Consider the following 18,805-nt stretch of genomic DNA (forward strand, 5'->3'; position numbering starts at 1 on the left):
TATAACAAAGCCAGGGGGTTGGCATTGATTAGACATAGGTTTTAAATAAAATAAATACAAACAAGTAAAATAACATAATTAAAAAAAAAAATAAATAAATAAATAAAAAAAAATAAAAGGTCAAGGATCTGAGAGTCCAATAGATTCTAGGGCATCAAGGGTTTTGACAGCTCTGGGATCTGAAGATAATTTCACACAGTCGACATAGTTTCTAATTTCTATTAAAAAGAGGTGGAACAGTGGTTTTTTGGAAGAAAACTTACTTTTGTGAATATGAAATTTTGCTAAAATCATAAATAGATTGATAATATAAAATTGTTTTTTATAAGTGTTTTGGAAATCAAAAAAACCAAATAAAACATGTTTATATAAAATGTTAAAGTCACCAAGAATGGTATTTCGTATAAAAACACAAAAATCCTTCCAGAAAGTGACAGTATAAAGACAATTCCAAAACAAATGACATGGTGTTTCAATGTCCAGATTGCAAAATGAGCAGTGTTTGTCTATGTCAACGTAGAGACGGGATTTCGCTGGATAGCACCTGTGAAGAAGTTTGAAACAAACCTCCCGAGGTTTGTTGGGGATAAAGTATTTCAAGGATAGAGTCCAAACTTTTTTCCAATCGATTTCTGGGGCAAAAGTTCTCCAATAGTGGGTGACGTAAGGTATAGTTGCTGTGTTTTGTTGAAAAAGGGATCTTATTTTTTTGTTCCTGGATGAAGGGCTGGAAATAAAACACATTTTACCTACAGAAGTTTCAGATAATGACAAAATCTGTGGTGAAGTACACATGTTCCCTTTAAATAGCATCAACACACCTGAAGGAATAGCATCCATTACAATAGCAAATTCTTTAGGAGTGACTGGAATGTGGTGGGTTTCTAGGAACTCATTATACGAAAATAGGTTGCCTTCTAAATTAAATAGTTGTTTAACATATAATATATTATTATTAAACCAGTTAGGAAAAAATATAGATTTTCGTTTGTAAAGGATATTACAATTGTTCCAAATTTGGAAGTTGTGAGGAGAGAAAGAGTGCTTGTAAATAAGGGACCAAGCTAGTAGCATTTGTTTGTGAAAATTAGCTAACTTGATGGGTAGTTTTTGAATGTTATAGTTTGACTGTAGAAGAAAGGAGAGGCCACCAAGTTTAGAAAAAATATAATTTGGGATAAAGTTCCATAATGAATTTGGGTTAACAAAAAATTTTCTTATCCAATTAATTTTAAAGGTGTAGTTTAGGGTGGTGAAGTCTAAAAAGTTAAGTCCCCCAGAGTCTATGGAATTTATCAGGACTTTATCTTTGATATAATGGGTTTTATTCTTCCATAAAAATTTAAAAAGTATTTGATCTATGGATTTACAGGTGGATGCATTGACACTTAGAGCTAGTGCAGCATATGTTAATCTAGAAATTCCTTCAGCTTTAGCTAGTAGAGTTCTTCCTCTTAGAGTTAAATCTCTCTGCAGCCAATGGTTAAATTTACTTTTGGTCTTATTAATGATAGGGTCAAAATTTAAATGGCATCTTTCATCGTTGTCTTTGGTAATAATAATTCCAAGATAATTAATTTTTGATTTTACAGGTATATTGTACAACTTGGATTGAGTGCATGGAAATATTGATAATAGTTCACATTTATCTAAATTGAGTCTGAGACCTGATGCATCTGAAAATTGTTGGATTAGTTTAATTACAATAGGTATTTGATTTGAGTCTTTTAAAAAAAGTGTGGTGTCATCAGCGACTTGACTTATTCGAATTTCTCTATCAGCAAGCGATATTCCTTGTATGTTACTTTCATTAATAAATGTTGCAAGCAGCTGGGCGGCAAGTAAAAATAAGTAGGGACTGATTGGACAGCCCTGACGTACCCCTCTAGATACTTGAAATCTAGGAGATGTACCATATTTTAGTTTGATGGAGCAATTTGCATTGGAGTAGAGTGTTTTAATTGCTTTAATAAAAAACTGACCAAATCCAAATTTTTCTAAAATCCGATAAATGAAATTATGTTCAAGACAATCAAAGGCTTTGTAAAAGTCCAAAAACATAACAAAACAATTTTCATTTATAATCTCAGAGTAATCTATTAAGTCCAAAACTAGTCTTATATTGTTTGTAATGTGCCTGTTGGACATAAAGCCTGATTGAGATTCATCAATAATACCAGAAAGGGTTTTTTTTATTCTTTTGGCCAATATTTGTGCTAATATTTTATAATCATTGTTAAGTAAACAAATTGGTCTCCAATTATCTATTAATAATTTATCTTTATTGGGTTTTGGGATTAAAGATATGATACCTTGAGTCAAAGTAGGGGGGAGTTTACCTCCTTCAATGCTTTCTGAAAGTGTTTTAAAGATGAAGGGACTCAGTTCTTGAGAGAACTTTTTATAGAACTCTCCTGATAAACCGTCACTACCAGGCGATTTATTGTTTTTGAGACTCATGATGGAATCTTGCACTTCCTCTAAGGTTATTTCAGCATCGCATATGTTTTGCTCTATTTGAGAGATGACTTTATTTTGTTTAATAGACTCTAGCAGACTGCAGGTGTTGTCTTCAGAATAGTTAGATGCATATAGTTTACTGTAAAATTCAGAGCAGAAAGAGGCAATTATCTTATGATCAGTTACCAGGGTATTATTAATCTTGAGAGAATCTATGGATGCGTTATTGAGTTTTGATTTTTCTAATCCAAAAAAATAGGATGAACATTGTTCTCCTTCTTCGATCCATTTTGCTCTGGATCTAATAAATGCCCCTTGAGCTTTCTTTTTGTACATTTCTTCCAGTTTGTTATGGCATTCACCAAGTTGTACAAGTTCATTGTCCGTAATGTTTTCGTTACTTATACTTGACAAAAAGGCTATTTGTGAGCAAAGCTTTTCTTCATTTTCCCTTCTGAGTTTAGCAAAGGAGCTACTGTAGTGCCTCAAATATTTTCCAATCTCATATTTTAACAATTCCCAGTGAGGACCGAATATATTTAGTTTAGAAGCTTCTTCCCAGTGACGTTTAATTATTTTTCTAATTTCTTCAATAACTGTGTCGTGGGAAAGAAGACTGTTGTTTAGTTTCCAACATATAGCACGAGGAATATTGGGTGTATGGGAAATTGAAAAATTAAGGGTGATTATTTTGTGATCTGAGAAAGGAGCTGCATGAGAATTTATATTTATTTTGGAAAAGTCTATTCTCTTTGATGTCAGCCAATAGTCAATGCGTGATTGTTTAGAATAATCTTTTTTGAACCATGTAAAAGATTTTAATGAAGGAAATTTTTCTCTAAACACATCAGCCAAGTCAAATTTAGTCATAAAGTCCTTTAAATAGCAGTTAGTGTAGTTGGAATTTTTGGGGGGGTATTTGTCTAAGATTGTATCAATGACTACATTATAATCTCCACCAAAAATTAAATAGGCTTCAGGATATTTTTTTAACCAGACTAAGATTTTTTCATCCCATAATTCAAATAATTTGCTGTTGTCTGAAGGAGAATTGTATCCATATATATTTGTTAAAATTATAATATTTTGAGAGATTGAGAGAACCATTATGATTATGTGACCCAAAGGGTCACAGTAGTGATTTAAAATTTCCCCAGAGAATCTGTCTTTTAAAATCAAAACTCCAGCACTTTTTTCAGAGCCATGTGCTCCCCATAAATCTTTCCCCCATTGACTTTTCCAGAAGGCCAAATCCTTTTTAGTGCTATGTGACTCTTGTATAAAGTAAAAATCACATTTAAATTTTTTAATAAACAGAAAAACAGCTTTACGTTTCAAATTATTACGCAACCCCCTGGCATTTAAAGAAAGAACAGAAAAAGACATAAACAGTAGAACAATTTCTCAACAGAGAACAAAGATAAGTGTTAATAAGAAAGTAGCTTCTTGCTTCAAAAAACACATTTGAACTTGAGCTCCGCTAGCTCAATATAGGAACATTTTAAAGCCAAATGAGAGTTAGAGATAATAATAATGTGTTACAGGTTTACTATGATCCAAAGAACAAATGGGAATGAAATGGGTTGAAAAATATATATATGTATACATATTTTCCATTTTTACCTGCACAAGAAGGACCCTGAAAAGAGTTTTAATCACGACAATGTTGTTGAAATCGACAGGTGGATCAGGATGTGGATGACAAGCATCTCAGTGCAGTTGAGAAATCTTTTGCTGTGAAGAAGTGGGTGGTTTTGCCTCGAGTACAGGCCTCTTCAGATTTAATAAAGTTGCTTTAAGTTTCATCGGGACATCCGTTGAGTAGATTAGGAGGCAGAAGGCAGGAACATTTCGGCGCCGTTGGCAAAGGCCCGTCCAGCGATGAAGTAGGCAGTTTTACCTTGTGCGCGGGCGTCTTTCACCAGTGGCCAGAGAAGGCGGCGTTGCTCCCGGTCAGCAGCAGTGAGGTCTTCAGCAAATCGCATGTTGTTATCTTTCAGATATGTGGACTTTTTTGCGCTTTTCCAGAGAGCGTCCCTCAGAGTGCGAGAAGAGAACTGGATAATGATGTTGCGTGGTGTGGTCTTGTTGGGATCTTTCCTCCCAAGTCTGTGCACAATGTCAATCCCTTCTGCTACTCTCATGTTGTCATTCATTAGGGTTTTTTGACAGATGTTGATTACTTTCATTTTCACGTTCTCTTCGTTGTTTTCAGGGACCCCCATCAGCCTCAGGTTCCATCTTCGAGAGTAGCGTTCCAGCTCAGCTATGCGACATTCACAGCTTTGCACCTGTTGCTCCTGTAGTTTAACTTTAGTATCAACCTCTTTCACTTTCGATTTCACATCTCTTATTTCCTCTGAAATGAAGTCAATAGTCTTTTTGAGGCCTTCAATTTTCATTAAGTTTTCTCCCACCATTTTTTCGATTGAGTCTGCTCTTGTATTAATAAGACATGAAAGCTTTGATACAATACCATCAGGGTCATCGTCGTCTGATTTTTTCCCCTTTTTCGTCAGCGGGGATTTCTGTGGCGTATCAGGTAGAGCGGGGAGCGCGAATGCATCCTCTTCCATGTGGTGTTCAGTAGTAGCCGTTTTGCTAGCGTAGTTGTGTAGGTCTATTCGGCATTCGTTTGGAAAATTTTCCCGGTCTTTCCTCTTGTTTTCGGCTTTTGGCATCGTGGTAGTCAATATCCAACTTGATTTTTCTCCAAAAATATACTTATGTATTGGCTTTTAATGATTTATTAGCGGAGCTCGAGCTAATGCATCCTACCGAGTCGCCATCTTGACCGACCCCCCAGGAAATGTTTTTAAAGGAAACATTTGTGTTCAAAAATACGTTTTGCTCATACTTTCTTCTTCGTCTAGAATAAGGTTTAGGGTGATCGCCACCTAGTGGCCGAAACTGAAACGCCCTCCAGGAGAGGGCATTTGACTGTATGCTATTAACAATCTCCTTATTTCACTAATACACTTCATAAAACATTTTCAAAACATATAGTAGATTATTAATATAATTCTAAACAAATGTGTCAAAATCTGTGAACAGTGTAAACTCAAATTGAATTAGATCAAATTGAATGGATCGAAAGAATATGAAAAAAATCAATCATTTCAGGATCTGGTGAATCAAATCGAATTGTTTCTGGGCATCATTATCAATACCCAGCACTAGATAATAAGTTCCCATGAAGCACAGCTTCTGACCTCATTTTGCTTTTTTATGAGAGCTGAAAGATTTCAAAAGTAATATGCTGTGATGTGTGTCTTGGACTACATTCCTGAAAAATGGCTGACTTGTTTGGTTGAGAAGCCACCAAGTAGTAACTTAGTCAACTACACTCCTTTTGAACAAGCATCAATCCTGAAGTCAGGGATAGTCCCACATCTACACTCTGCTTTGCCCCATTTTTTATCAGTCTCTTTGTTGCCCCACTCTACTTCAAACCTAACCTTTGTCTTCCATGTGGTCTGGAGGATAAAATATTTACAGAGGAACCTTAAAAATTAAAAAGACTCCAAAAACTGCATCTTTGAAGAGCCCCAAAAGAAGTCTGTTCAGCTCTATTTACTGTGCAACAAAAAATACCACAGAGATCAAGGTTTTCCTGAAGAGAAGAAGGAAAGAAGGGCAGTAAATAACCAATTCAAGGCTACAGATATAGGATACAGTGCCAGCATAAATTCAACCATAACAGTACCATCAGATAGTCAGTCTAGGACATTTTTGAACACACTGCCAGTCTGGGCTGAATTTGTCTGGCTGTTGTGGTCCTCATAAAAAATGGATCACCTCATTTTTCTGATTCAATTGGGTGTTTACTGATTTTGACAAACAATTCTAAGACTTTTTACACAAAAAAAATTATTTGTTATAGGTCAAAAAGGTAAAACCTGAAATGTATGTGGGCTCAAACTAATAGTTTTGAGACTATAACACGGCCAAACACTTACATTTCATGAGTATTTCTACAATTTCTTTGAGTCAGAGCGGTAAAATAATGTGTGGGAGTTGTCAAAAGGAAACTGAAGGAAAAATATTTGTAAAAAAAAGTAAAAGGGAGCAACAGTTTATGTTTTAAAAAAAGGATAAAAGGGGAGGGACATAATCAGCTGTAAATAGAGATTGTAAGTGGAACTCATTTCAGGGTGGAAGCATCTCTGTTTGATATGAGACGACAAACGGAGATAGATGGACTTTGGGGGGAAAAAGGCAGGAAAGTGGGAGGAAAAGAGGGATGAAGTGGCAAAGACTCATTAGCCTACGCAGGGACGGGTACATTAAGTCTTCCCTGCTCTGGCGTTTTATCTCCAGATCTTCCGTCTCCTTTTGTTCTCCAGAAATATCCGAGTGGGTGGGAAGGAGTGTGTGAGAAAGATGGAGAGAGTTGCAAAGTGATGACAGAGAGAGAGGAGGAGAGAACAGGAACTGGAATGACAGAGGTGATAAAGGAGAAATTAACAGGCCTCGTGTTATTCCATTTTGGTAAAACAGAGGATGTTTTATCTTAATAAGCAAAATAATTATTTCACAACATATGACTGAGGGCAACTAATGGGATTTAAATACAAAGAAATACGCACACGGATGGTTTTGTTATTTAATTTTTTAGCTGGAGTAGCAAAATGATTTTAAAAAATTACATATTAAAATCTTTTTTTTGTATTACAGTTAATAATCTACTTGGTTTTTAAAAAGACATTAGCCATCATTTTATATATGTTTTCATTTACAAAATAAAAGCCTTGGTATTATTGGTTTAAGTTTGAATTCAATTTTACACACCTGTGTCTCACTTACTTTGCCTTTACTGGACGCCTGCGTGTTGTTTGCTACAATATGATGCCCGCAGCATACCCGTAGATAAAAAGTGCATTAACATTTTCATTCTATGGGATCAACCTAGTGATCTACGACTGATATTTCCTGTGGGCCACCTGTGTGTCCTGTATAGGTTGGCCATTTTTTGCCTGTAGACAGTCCCTATCCACCCATAAGGGCAGTTGTGAAAAAAAATCACCATTTTGGGTTTAATATAAGTTCTATTCTATTCTAAGTCATAACACAAAAAAGCCTGGTTCTGGTATATTATGGGAATTTTTTACTTTAAATTAAGTGGTAAAAAGTTTGAATTTCAATTAACTTCTAAAGCAAAGTTTAAGATTGTGGGAAAATATGAGTAAGGAAAAAGTGTTTTCTAGGCCTGCACCAAACACATTTTGAAAAATGCATCATTGTTACGATATATGCCTGTCCAATCTGCGTATTACACACTGCAATTTGCAATAATTGGTTACTTTAAATGTTTACAAACATGCTAAGACAATTTTATGAAGCACTTAGAAAGTCAAATGACATTTGATCAATTGGATGGACCCCTTCACGCTGTTGGCCAATCAAATAGAGCTCTTTTATGTTATACACCTGCCTCCTATATAGGACAAAGGTCAGTTGGTGTACAACTTAAGTTATGTTTATTATGATGATGTTAGTTGTTTTTTTTTTTTTTCATTGCAGTACCGATCACTAGTATCACACATCCCAAGCTCTCCTTGTATCGTGCAACCCAGTTGTCGTCTGACGTTCATAAGTTAGAGAGCATCTTGACAAGTGTACATTATGCTAAACATTTTAAGTTTGGTCCACCTCATGTCCAGATCCAGAATTTCCATACTTGTGTGTTTATGTTTGGATTTGATTTCAAATTATTTTCAGCCATTTGTAAAGAACTGGTAAAATGTTAGGGTTCAAACTAGCATACACTGATGTCAACAGATAAAGTGATTATGGGCTGCCAACCATTACATGTTGGCCTTAGTCGCGGCTGCTCTTAGGAGTGGATACAGACTATGTACGGGCAAAAAAGGAAAAATCTTTACGGGGCACCCGTGAAATTTTAAGATTGTTGACTGCTTGGTGAGTCCATATATAGAACGAAAATGTTCATAAACATTTTTTCTATGGGCATGCTGCGGGTGACAAGTCATAAACTTACACAACATGTAGAAGTAGATACATGCACTTTACTTACTACTAGACTTACAAATACTTCATGATACAACACAAATGACAAGGGTTGGGTAGGTCATCTGGACCCCACAAGAAAGAGAGCAGAACTTTATTTTCAATAATTTTTGATTTTTTGATAGATTTTTTATGTCTACAGTATGGCAGACATGAATCCTGTCCACCTTCGTCCATATTTCTCATGAGATGGATAACACGTCAATGGAAGGCTCGGGTTATCTGGACCCCATAAGATAGCACAAGGGTTAAGATGCAGCCACTCTTCTCTATGACCCTCCTCGGGTCCGGACAACCCAAAAACCCACAGTACCCATACGAGAGCATGCGACTACTTCAATATTTGTAAGATACAGCCAAAAGCTTCTAGACATGGTGCTCCAAGAACTATAGCATCAACAGTTGATGCCACCATTAACATGACAAAGAAGAATGGACAATAATCAAAGAATGCTTTTGACACAACATTAGCAGAAATCTATGAATTTATACATTTAGCAACAGTACTCACAGGACAATAAAATGGCTAAATACATAAACAGGGATTTGCAAAACTCTGAAGTGGAGGAATGTAAGAAAATAAAACTTTCAAATTCCCAAGATGAATGTTTTTCTTAAGCAAATAAGATGTCTTGATACATAACAAAATGAGGATTTTGTTACTCATAAAAATGTAGAGATGGAGAGCAATAATGGGCTAAGTACTAGGAAGGAAAAAAGGAGAAATGATAAATAATAAAGTTTCTGTCACCTGATTTGATTGGCTTAATCCTTTTATATTGTTTTCGGGTCAAAATTTACCCGTTTTCAATTTGGGTCAATTTTGGCTAAAGCTTTGGTCGACTTAAGCTTTAACAATTCACAAACCAGACACTTTGTATGCACCTCACCAAGCAGTATTAATTTTACATAAAAATGAGTGACATAATACATGATACTCAAAGAATATTTAAAACTCATTATTGGAGGTAATTTCCTCCTCCACGAGCCATCTGCCAGACACCATTGGCCTCTCCGCTTACATCAGTATCTGTCTACAGTAACACATTCTGACAGTGTCCACGCTCAAGGTGTGGCACGATGTCGTCGAGGCACAAATTGCTGTGAAAGCTCGGGTCAAGGTGACACCAAGCGCAGCAGTCACGGCCGAGCAAACAAATGAGCTCAACTTGGGCTTTCTTTCGCACATGCTGCTGACACCAGTTCAGAAACACAGACACAACATTGCACTCTCTTATCTATCACACTTACAGACGTAAGTGTTTTTACAAACCTATACCCGCTGACTTCGATTGTAAAAAAGCTCATTTACGTTTAATTTTCAAGAAAATGATTAAAGTGACAAACCCCTCAGAGTTCATCTGACTCACCTTCGTCAGTTAAGCAACCGTCTGCCTAGGCAATAAAAATCCTGCAGCATAGTAAAGATGATCCTACACCGATGTATTGATGGAAGAGGGAAAAAAATTCTAGAGGGAAAGAATAGAAAGGAAAAGAGGAAGAGGTAAAGGACAGCCCAGACAGAGAGCTCGCCACAATGTGAGCAATAAAGGAGGGCGGCGAGCTCCAGGTGTCAGAGCGCATACATTCACTGAGCCGCTCAAGCACACACACTTAGATCCCCACGAACCAAAGCAGACAGGCTACTCTCGCTCACTCTCCTCCTCCTACTCCTCCTCTTCCTCCTCCTCTTCATGTTCTCTGGCAGCAGTGACTCTCTATCATCCTCCTCTCCGTTTCTCCCCGGCCGTGGTGAAATTCCTTAACTCCTTCGAGGTCAAAGCCTTGCTTTTTCGGTTTGGTTGAGCTTTAAATTACTCATAAATCTAAGTTGTTATCTAAAACTACTCCGAACATCCATCAGTGTTTTTGTTCAGCTTTTGCCACTTGGGGGCAGGAGAAACAAGTTGTAAACTCAAAGTTGAGACTGGAAGAAAACATCCATGAACTCTAAAAGAAAATAACTTCTTCTAAATTTGATTTGCTTCCAAGACAAAACCATCCTTTAAAGACCCACTCTGATGAAAATTGTGTTTTTGGTGATTTTAACCTGCTATTGTAGCATTTTCTCATAATGAAGGAAGTATATAAAATGATTCTTAAAATTGTATTTCCACTATGATGACATCACAGCAGGCAAAACCATAAATACAAAAAGGAATGGGGGCAAAATCTCATATGGGGTTAAACAAAAGGACAAATCTAAACCCAATTACAAAACCAAAACACACATGTCAGGGATATCTACAGGAACTTATTATGGAACGGCCACTCCCCAGCTATTAAAAAACGATATAGTACAGGACTACCTATAGTGCTCTGGATTTTAAAAGCAATTCGGACACAATGTTCACCATTTTTCTGTTTTGTTTTTTCCTTTTTTTAAACGCCATGACATCACCGATTTCACAAAGTAAAAATCCAATAGATACGAATATTTCACAACATCTATTTGTGACTCCACTGTGTACTGATGATGAAAATGTGGATGGTTTATTTAAAAAAAATTACATTTAAACATTTTTTTGCTGAAATTGTTTGAATGCAATGCATTGAGGTCTATATTCGCTAATGTAGTGAGCATTGATGCGTGCTAGTTTATTGCAAAGACTTCTAAAGAGATGTCTAGGGTACTCCATTTTGGAATAGATTCGGACAGCACTACAAAATGGCGAAGGAATTTGGACAATGTAACTGAAGCTTTGTCGACCTTTAACCCCAGAAAAAAGCTGCCATTTGAATTAAAAAAAAAAAAAAAGCTCATCTTAAGTATCAGCTACAAATTTAAACTCTTTCAAGGGATTTCAATCTATGACCTCCTAAATCCTCGAGCGTTATTGGGAAGCTTATTGGGGAAAAAAATCTCAGTATTAGTTTACATATATGAAAAGGTGTCCAAAATGGATGCTGAATCCAAAAGTCTTGACTACACTTACAATACTTCATTACACATTTTTATTTATTTATTATTATTTAAGTACTAATTCTAACTTAAGCTGCCAGACATCTTCCAGAGAAAAGCTTCTCACCTGCCCCCAGTATTTGATAATCCAGTGGGGTGAAGGTGGCAGCCCGCTCTTTACTCGCCACCTCTCCATATTCTATAAGCAGCCTAATCTAATAAGCACACACTAACTCCAGCTCAAATGTCTAACAGAGCTGTTATGACTCTTTGTCAGAGCAAAGCTTGCTTTAAGCCCAATGTCTTCCACCCATCTTGAACTTTAACGATGCACTTTGGCATCCGGAGGTGGAAAACCTCATCAGCCAGAGATTATTACCTCAATCGAGAAACTCTAATGGACTTAATGTCCATTTAGCCGATGATAACCAGAATAGGCTTAGTTCTCCTGAAGCTTAAAGTTAGGTCTTTTCTGGGTGGCTCTTGGGTCATTCACTGTTTATGAGAAATGAACCAAGTGAGTATGACATCACCCATAGAAAATGGCTGCATCCACATAATCTTGAACCCATGTTGCCAAAGGCACTGTGAATGTAGCTTTAGAGTCGAGCCGTTCAAAAGTTGCAACTAAAAATTAAAATCTAAGCCTTTATGCTAGGATCTCTCCCATGGAGATCTGTGGTTCAATTGACCCACTCCCATCCAGGAATTTCAGCCCCTAAACAACTCTCCAGAAGATAAAGTTAACAGATGGATGTACTGAATACATTTATCTGCTGTAAAGCCTATAAACTGTTCTGTTGAACAGTTGCGAGAAAAGCCTTTGAACAGTCGTTTTCATCTTTGGTAAAAACAAGCATGTATGTTTCAGGCTTAAATGTGTTCCTGGTTTATTTTTAAATTCAGTAAGTCGAGCGCTGACAGCAGCTCTTTTCCCCTCTTTTTGAAAATACACGTGGGATAATGGGAGACAGGATGGGGTCTGGCAAAAGTTGTGTTTTCTACATTCCTACTCACTTACCACTTAAGAAATGCCACCATATCTAGGTCAGAGAACCAGCAGCAGCTGTAAACATTATCAGTCACACTTCAGCTATTGACACCCAGCATTAATCATGCCATCAACTTGAGAAGTGACCCAGTACAGATTCCGAACAGAAGACGAGAAAACACAAAAGGACACATTATAATAAGGACACGACTGAAGAATAAGGCAAAGAAAACACTGCAGACGTTTGAATATGATCAAAAAAAAAGTTCTCCGACTGGAAAGCACAATTTTTTTTTCACAAAAGAGCAGCACAAAAGATGCAAAACCACAGTCTCTTCTGGTGCGCTCCATCAAAATCCCTTTGTTCTTCAGCGGGTGGTGAAATCACTAGCAAGATGAGGCGTCACACTACACACAAAAACATGTCATGAAGATAGTTCAGATAAGGGTAAGGATACTGCCAACATAGACTACTACCTTCAATACAGTAGGCCTAATAATGGTGGTCAAGGCAAAAGTCTTATTAACTATCACGCACTGAACCACCTGGTGGTTTAACCCCCCAATCCAACCACTTAATGCTGAGAGTCAAGCTGGGAGGTGTTGGGTCTTATTTCTAGAGTGGATTTGAACCCACAACCTCCCCATGTTAAGGCAGACACTCTACCACAGGGGTCTCTAACTGGCGGCCGCGGGCCATTTGCGGCCCCCACCTTAATATGAAAGTTTAGTGTCTACTAAGCAAGATCCCCTGTTTTCCACGCTTCTTTGGTGATAGCTTTGCATTTGCTTTGTGATATTCCAGTTTTCTGTATGCTTAAAACTTTGTATTTGGTCTGGTCATCAGAAAAGTCCTTAGCAACAGTTGCTAGCATCGTTAGCTCCCGTCGTTTCACAGGACACACAGAAGATATAGCTTAGTAGTACATAGACATGAACAAATGTTCAATAAACTTGTTCAGTAGACATAGACAATGGGCCAAAGATATAGACCAGGGGTATTCAAATCCAGGCCTCGAGGGCCGGTGTCCTACATGTTTTTCAACCAACCTTCCATTGAAGCTCCTTATTGGCTAAACATACCTGATCCTGGAAATTAGCAGCAGATAAGGCAGGATTTCTGGAAAACCTACAGCAGAGAGGCCCAAATCCAGGCCTCGAGGGCCAGCTTCCTATGGGTTTTCCAGAAATCCTGCCTTATCTGCTGCTAATTTCCAGGATCAGGTATGTTTAGCCAATAAGGAGCTTCAATGGAAGGTTGGTTGGAAAACATGTAGGACACCGGCCCTCGAGGCCTGGATTTGAATACCCCTGATATAGACAGTGGACGCAAAAACATAGTTTTGGCACAAATGGAACCCCATACGGCCCAGCCTCAGCCAGAGTCTGCCTTCTGTGGCCTTAAGGTAAATTGAGTTTAAGAACCCTGCTCTACCACAGGCCACTAAGCAGATATAAGTGTGGAGGGAGGACCATCAACTCAACAGGAACACAATTCACTTTTCACACACTACAGATCACTAAAGCAGAAAGCCAGATGAGGGTATGCTTCACTGAAATGATGATGGGAATCGTGGTACCAATTGAGGAACATGTAGATGAGAGGCATGAGTGCAGATCATTGCAAGAATATTGTATTTCCAATTTGCTCTACTTTATCCTACCAATGATTTGACATTGAATTCTATAGCATTTTTCAAAACAGAACACCCTGGAACTGAAGGCATACAAAAATTTTCGCTTATTTATGTATTGGAATGTCAAAAAGAGTAGAAATCATGAAAATGTGATATATAGGTGCTATGACATCATGCTGAACTATTTACAAAACTAAACCCACATGGATTTACAGCTGAGGTAAGAATAAAATAGTAGTAGGACTCCCTGCCCTGCGGGGTACATCCAGGTCTCAAAGTGGACTGCAGCAGAGATTTCTGCCTGTCACATTACTGAGCCTGCCAGGCTTAAAGGAGGTCATTTACTAAAGGCTCATGAGTGGCTGTGACAAGGGTGGTATGTGCATCAAGTAGCTCTACTGAACCATGATGATGAGCCCATAAGTGCATCGCACACTTCACAAGACAGCAGAGAGCCAATCCTCATCCTCAGCCTACACCCTCCTGTCCAGCACTGGCGGCATGTCTACAATCAGAATCATCTTTAACCTTCAGCCGGCTTCTGTTGTTTGGCAAACTTTATGTCGCCAAGGTTACCCAGCGATGAGGGCACAGGTGTGTCATAACCTAAAGCCTTAGTCACATACATTTGCAAAGAGGGTTGACCCGCTTGGGTGCTGCAGGTTTTTGGGTTGTCATAGGCCTTGGACGGTTGTAGATAGGACATTGTAGCCTAGGTATGTTGACGATAGGAGTGGGGTCAACTGGACCCCACAACATAGTGCTCTGAACTGCTTTTTTGAATGATTTTTGATTGTCACTGGTGTCTGTGGCAGACATGAAATCCTGTCCAACTTCATCCGCATTTGTCAAGGAATGGATAACATGTCAATATAAGGCTTGGATCATCTGGACCCCATAAGATAGCACAAGGGTTAACTCTCATCTTCTAGTTTTGCCCAGTTTATTAAGAGAATAATGACAGAACCCTTCATAGGTTAATTGGTGACTCTAAATTGCCCCTAGGTGTGCATGTGTGAATGAATGGGTGTGTAAATGAGGCCCTGCGACAGACTGGCGACCTGTCCAGGGTGTACCCTGCCTTCGCCCTTCAGTAGCCGGGATAGGCTCCGGCACCCCGTGACCCCGAAAGGGAAGAAGCGGTCTGGAAAATGGATGGATGACAGAACCCACAAGAAGTTACCAAGTAGAAACCTTTGCAGCCAAGTTTCATTTGATTGGCAACTTACAAACAGGAAGAGCCTTTAAAATTTCCTTAAGCCAACCAGATACTAACTTTTCCTGGAAGTTTCTGAGCACTGACCAGAAAGACATAATGCACTTGCGCAAACATCCACATAGGAAATCATATCTGGATCAAAATATTGATGAGGAGTCTTTTATTCTGGAAATCAGTTTACAGCCAGGCACTTATTTTTATTTTTTGGGGCGGCACTGCACAAAGGAACTTCAAAATGTCAACTGCTTTGGGGTGACAGCAAAATGGCACACCGCAGTAAAACTAAATGAGGTCGCAGACATCAGACTGTTGTTCTTAGCAACCAAAGGTCAGATCCTTTTCCAAAGCTGTGCACCACGTCGATTCATTCATTCACTCTCTGAATTAAGAAACCGGAGGGCTAAAAATAAACTCTTCAATTCAATCAGTTGAAAATAAATAATTGGTGTACAAGTTGCACAAATGTAATGAAAAAAATATATTTAAAGCTTATTTTTTAAAAGCAAGCAAATAACAGAAGATAGTTTTAAGCAGAAACTCATACAAATGTTGGTAGCATAGTGTCTGGGTCAAACCAATTATAGACCAGGCTGTTACTAGTGCCAATATTTTTGACATATATTGGGATTTACTTTTTCTAAAATCAACTGGCCGATACTGAACTGGTTATTTTGGCTTAATGCAATCAGAATGGTTATGTATGTCATGCTACTAGCAATTTGAATGTCACTTTTAGCGTGGTAACGCAAATGTCTTTTCACGTCGTTAATCATGTGTTAAAAAATGAATGTATGTCCTCCCTCCCTGAGGGGATAAAATAAATATTTGCTGCAATATCAGTAATAATCAGTATTGTAGGTGTCCTGAAAAAATCCTATAAATCGATCTCTAGTTTTGAGCTGTCCTTTTACTAAACACTTTTAACATATCAACTAGCTGCAAACAGTGGAGCTGGTTATTAAAATTAGGAATGTCAAACTACCGCGTTCAAAGCAATGAATTAATTAATTACAGGCAAATCAGCACATTGTCTTTTTATTGCGTTAATCTAATTTTTAATCTCTAACTATTGTCATGTCTTAATAAAAAACAAAGGTCCAACTGTTTCCTTGGATGAATGTTTTATTTGAATTCAGCTGAAAATGCCTCTTACATTGCTCCCAGTGCAGGTCATGGTGTCTGCATCCCACTGTGTACACAACACAGGTATTATCTATCATGTAAGAGATAAAGCCTGATGAGTGCTCGTTATCACAAATTAATGGGATACGTGGAGGACTGATCACGCTGGATGGTAACATTGGGGAATTATACTTTTTTGGATTTGTAAAGAAAAGGTTTCCTATTGTTTTAATGTGTTACATTTGAACACTCTGGACCTACAATTTTGTTCTTGTGTTTTGCTTTGTTGTATCTTGACTATTTGAGATTTTAAAAAATCCCACTTGTTGCTGTAAAAGTAGAGGTTGGAAGTCTGTTATATTAGGAATACTTCATAAAACCTTTTTTTTTTGTAATTTGATCTTTTACTGTGCAACAATGTCATGAATTTAAATGAAAATATCTCAAAATGAGGCCTTTACAGCAATTATTAAGTTAAAAATCTTGCGATTAAAATAGATTAATGAGAGGTCACAATTAATTAATCACGCAAAAAAAATGTATCGCATGACAGCACTATTTAAAATAATTGTGAATTTTGTGGTCCAAACACCAAATTTGGATTGGAAATACCTTGGTGTCCCTTCTTTCAGAAAAGAATATTAGCTACAAAAAAATCCAAAATTATATACACTATCATTCAAAAGTTTGGGGTCATTTAGAAATGTTCCTATTTTTGAAAGAAATAGATAGCTTTAAACTACTGAGAAATACACACTGTACATTATTAATGTGTTAAATGATTTAAAAAAAAAAAAGATTATTCAAGCTGCAAATGTCTGGTTTTTGGCGCATTATCTACGCAGGTGACTAGAGGCCCATTTCCAGGAACTATCACTCCAGTGTTCTAATGGTACCATGTGTTTGCTCGTTGTGTCAGAAGGCTAACAGATGATTATAAAGCCCTTGTGCAATCATGTTAGAAAAGCTGAAAACAGATTAGCTAGTTAGAAAAGCTTTAAAACTGACCTTCCTTTGAGTATCCGTAGTCTCTGAAGCATCACCTTTGTGGGGTTGATTAAATGCTCAAAAATGGACAGAAAAAAAGGAACTTTTATGTGAAACTCGACAGTCTATTGTTGTTCTTAAAAATGAAGGCTATTCCATGAGAGAAACTGTTAAGAAACTGAAGATTTCCTTCAACAGTGTGTACTACTCTCTTTAGAGAACAGCACAAACAGGCTCGAAGCAGAGTAGAAAAATCAGTTTGATGAATAGATGCGTCACAGATCCTCAACTGGAATCTTCACTAACTAGTATCTGCAACATCTACCTTAAAGAGGCGATTTCGACATGCTGGCTTTAAGGGCAGAATGGCCTCTTTACAAATGGCTGCCATTTTGGATTTTTATTGTGGCTAACATGCCTTTCCTAAACAAGTGGATTCTAAGGTACATCCATGCAAAAATTTGGTGTTTGTACCACAAAATGCAGGATTTGTCTGAAATATCAACTTAACTGGCTCTGCTATCATGGCAGATAGTAGGTCTACAACCAAGCAAGGATTGCTATTTTTAAATCTGCTCCCAAAAGGTCCAAAGCCAGTGTAAGAAAGCTCTGCAGGAGAAACACACTCCCGCTTCTTAACGGGATCTGGTTCACTGAAATCTGTCCATTCATTTTTTTCTCCCCTGGTTCATTAATACAGGAAGGAAGGGAACATTCTGTGGAGCAGTAGGTGCCAATCTGTCGCGCGGTGGAGAACAGCCAGCGACGGCTCATGTAAAGCTGCTGCCTCTTTTGCTGCAACCTCTTGCATCTATCTGACAATATTCTGCAGGGTGAAGTGATTCATTTCTATGCAGTCGGTTGTGTTTATATAAAGCAGACGATAGAATTAAGCGCAACAAAAGAACAAAACTGTGGATAAAAATAGGAAGCAAATCCTTACAGGATGGAATAAAAAAAAAGAAACCTTGAAAGTTTGAAGAAAAAGTCAGTCTGGAGGAGAAAACTTCATCTTTTTTGATTATATATTGTCGGCGTGGCTGTTATGCTGTCCAAAAATGACACTTTAAGGCTAGACGTTCATATAAAAACATGAAATCAGAGGGCTCTATACCTGTCACAGCACAGTTTCTCAAATGTAAAGACTCAATTCAGCGCAAGACTAAACAAAGGAAAAGACACTTTGAAAAGCGCTTTGAATATGATGAAGTCCGCTTTACATCATCTACAAAGGGACACGAAATGTCACATCTATGAGACAAAGCATTTTATTAGGTGACAAGAAACGAGCTGCAACTTGCAGTGGAGAAGTGGCAGTAAGTGCATTTAGACTGCATTAAGGCTGCCAGTTGTGTCACTTCTTGCTCGTGCCTCAGAGCTCTAAGCATGTTTGCTGATCTGATGATCTCTAATTAGATTTCTCAGCCACAGTGGAGAATGAGCCATCAATTAAACTG

The 18,805-nt window shown here is 37.7% G+C and overlaps 1 protein-coding gene across 11 annotated transcripts in view; it reads right to left on the minus strand.

The window, feature by feature from the left end:
- Nucleotides 1-18,805, minus strand: part of tanc2b (tetratricopeptide repeat, ankyrin repeat and coiled-coil containing 2b) — a 178,098-nt gene that overhangs the window by 109,206 nt on the left and 50,087 nt on the right. Inside the window, exon 1 of one of the 11 annotated variants that reach the window (XM_036217015.1) lies at nt 9,861-10,235. The exons of the other annotated variants lie outside the window; for them this stretch is intronic. The gene's annotated coding sequence lies outside the window, so the exon portion shown is untranslated. Of the gene's footprint in view, nt 1-9,860; nt 10,236-18,805 lie in introns of those variants that run through there. 11 annotated transcript variants of the gene reach the window in all.

This window comes from Oryzias melastigma, linkage group LG19, assembly GCF_002922805.2.
Source record: "Oryzias melastigma strain HK-1 linkage group LG19, ASM292280v2, whole genome shotgun sequence".
In the NCBI taxonomy this organism is placed as follows: domain Eukaryota; kingdom Metazoa; phylum Chordata; class Actinopteri; order Beloniformes; family Adrianichthyidae; genus Oryzias; species Oryzias melastigma.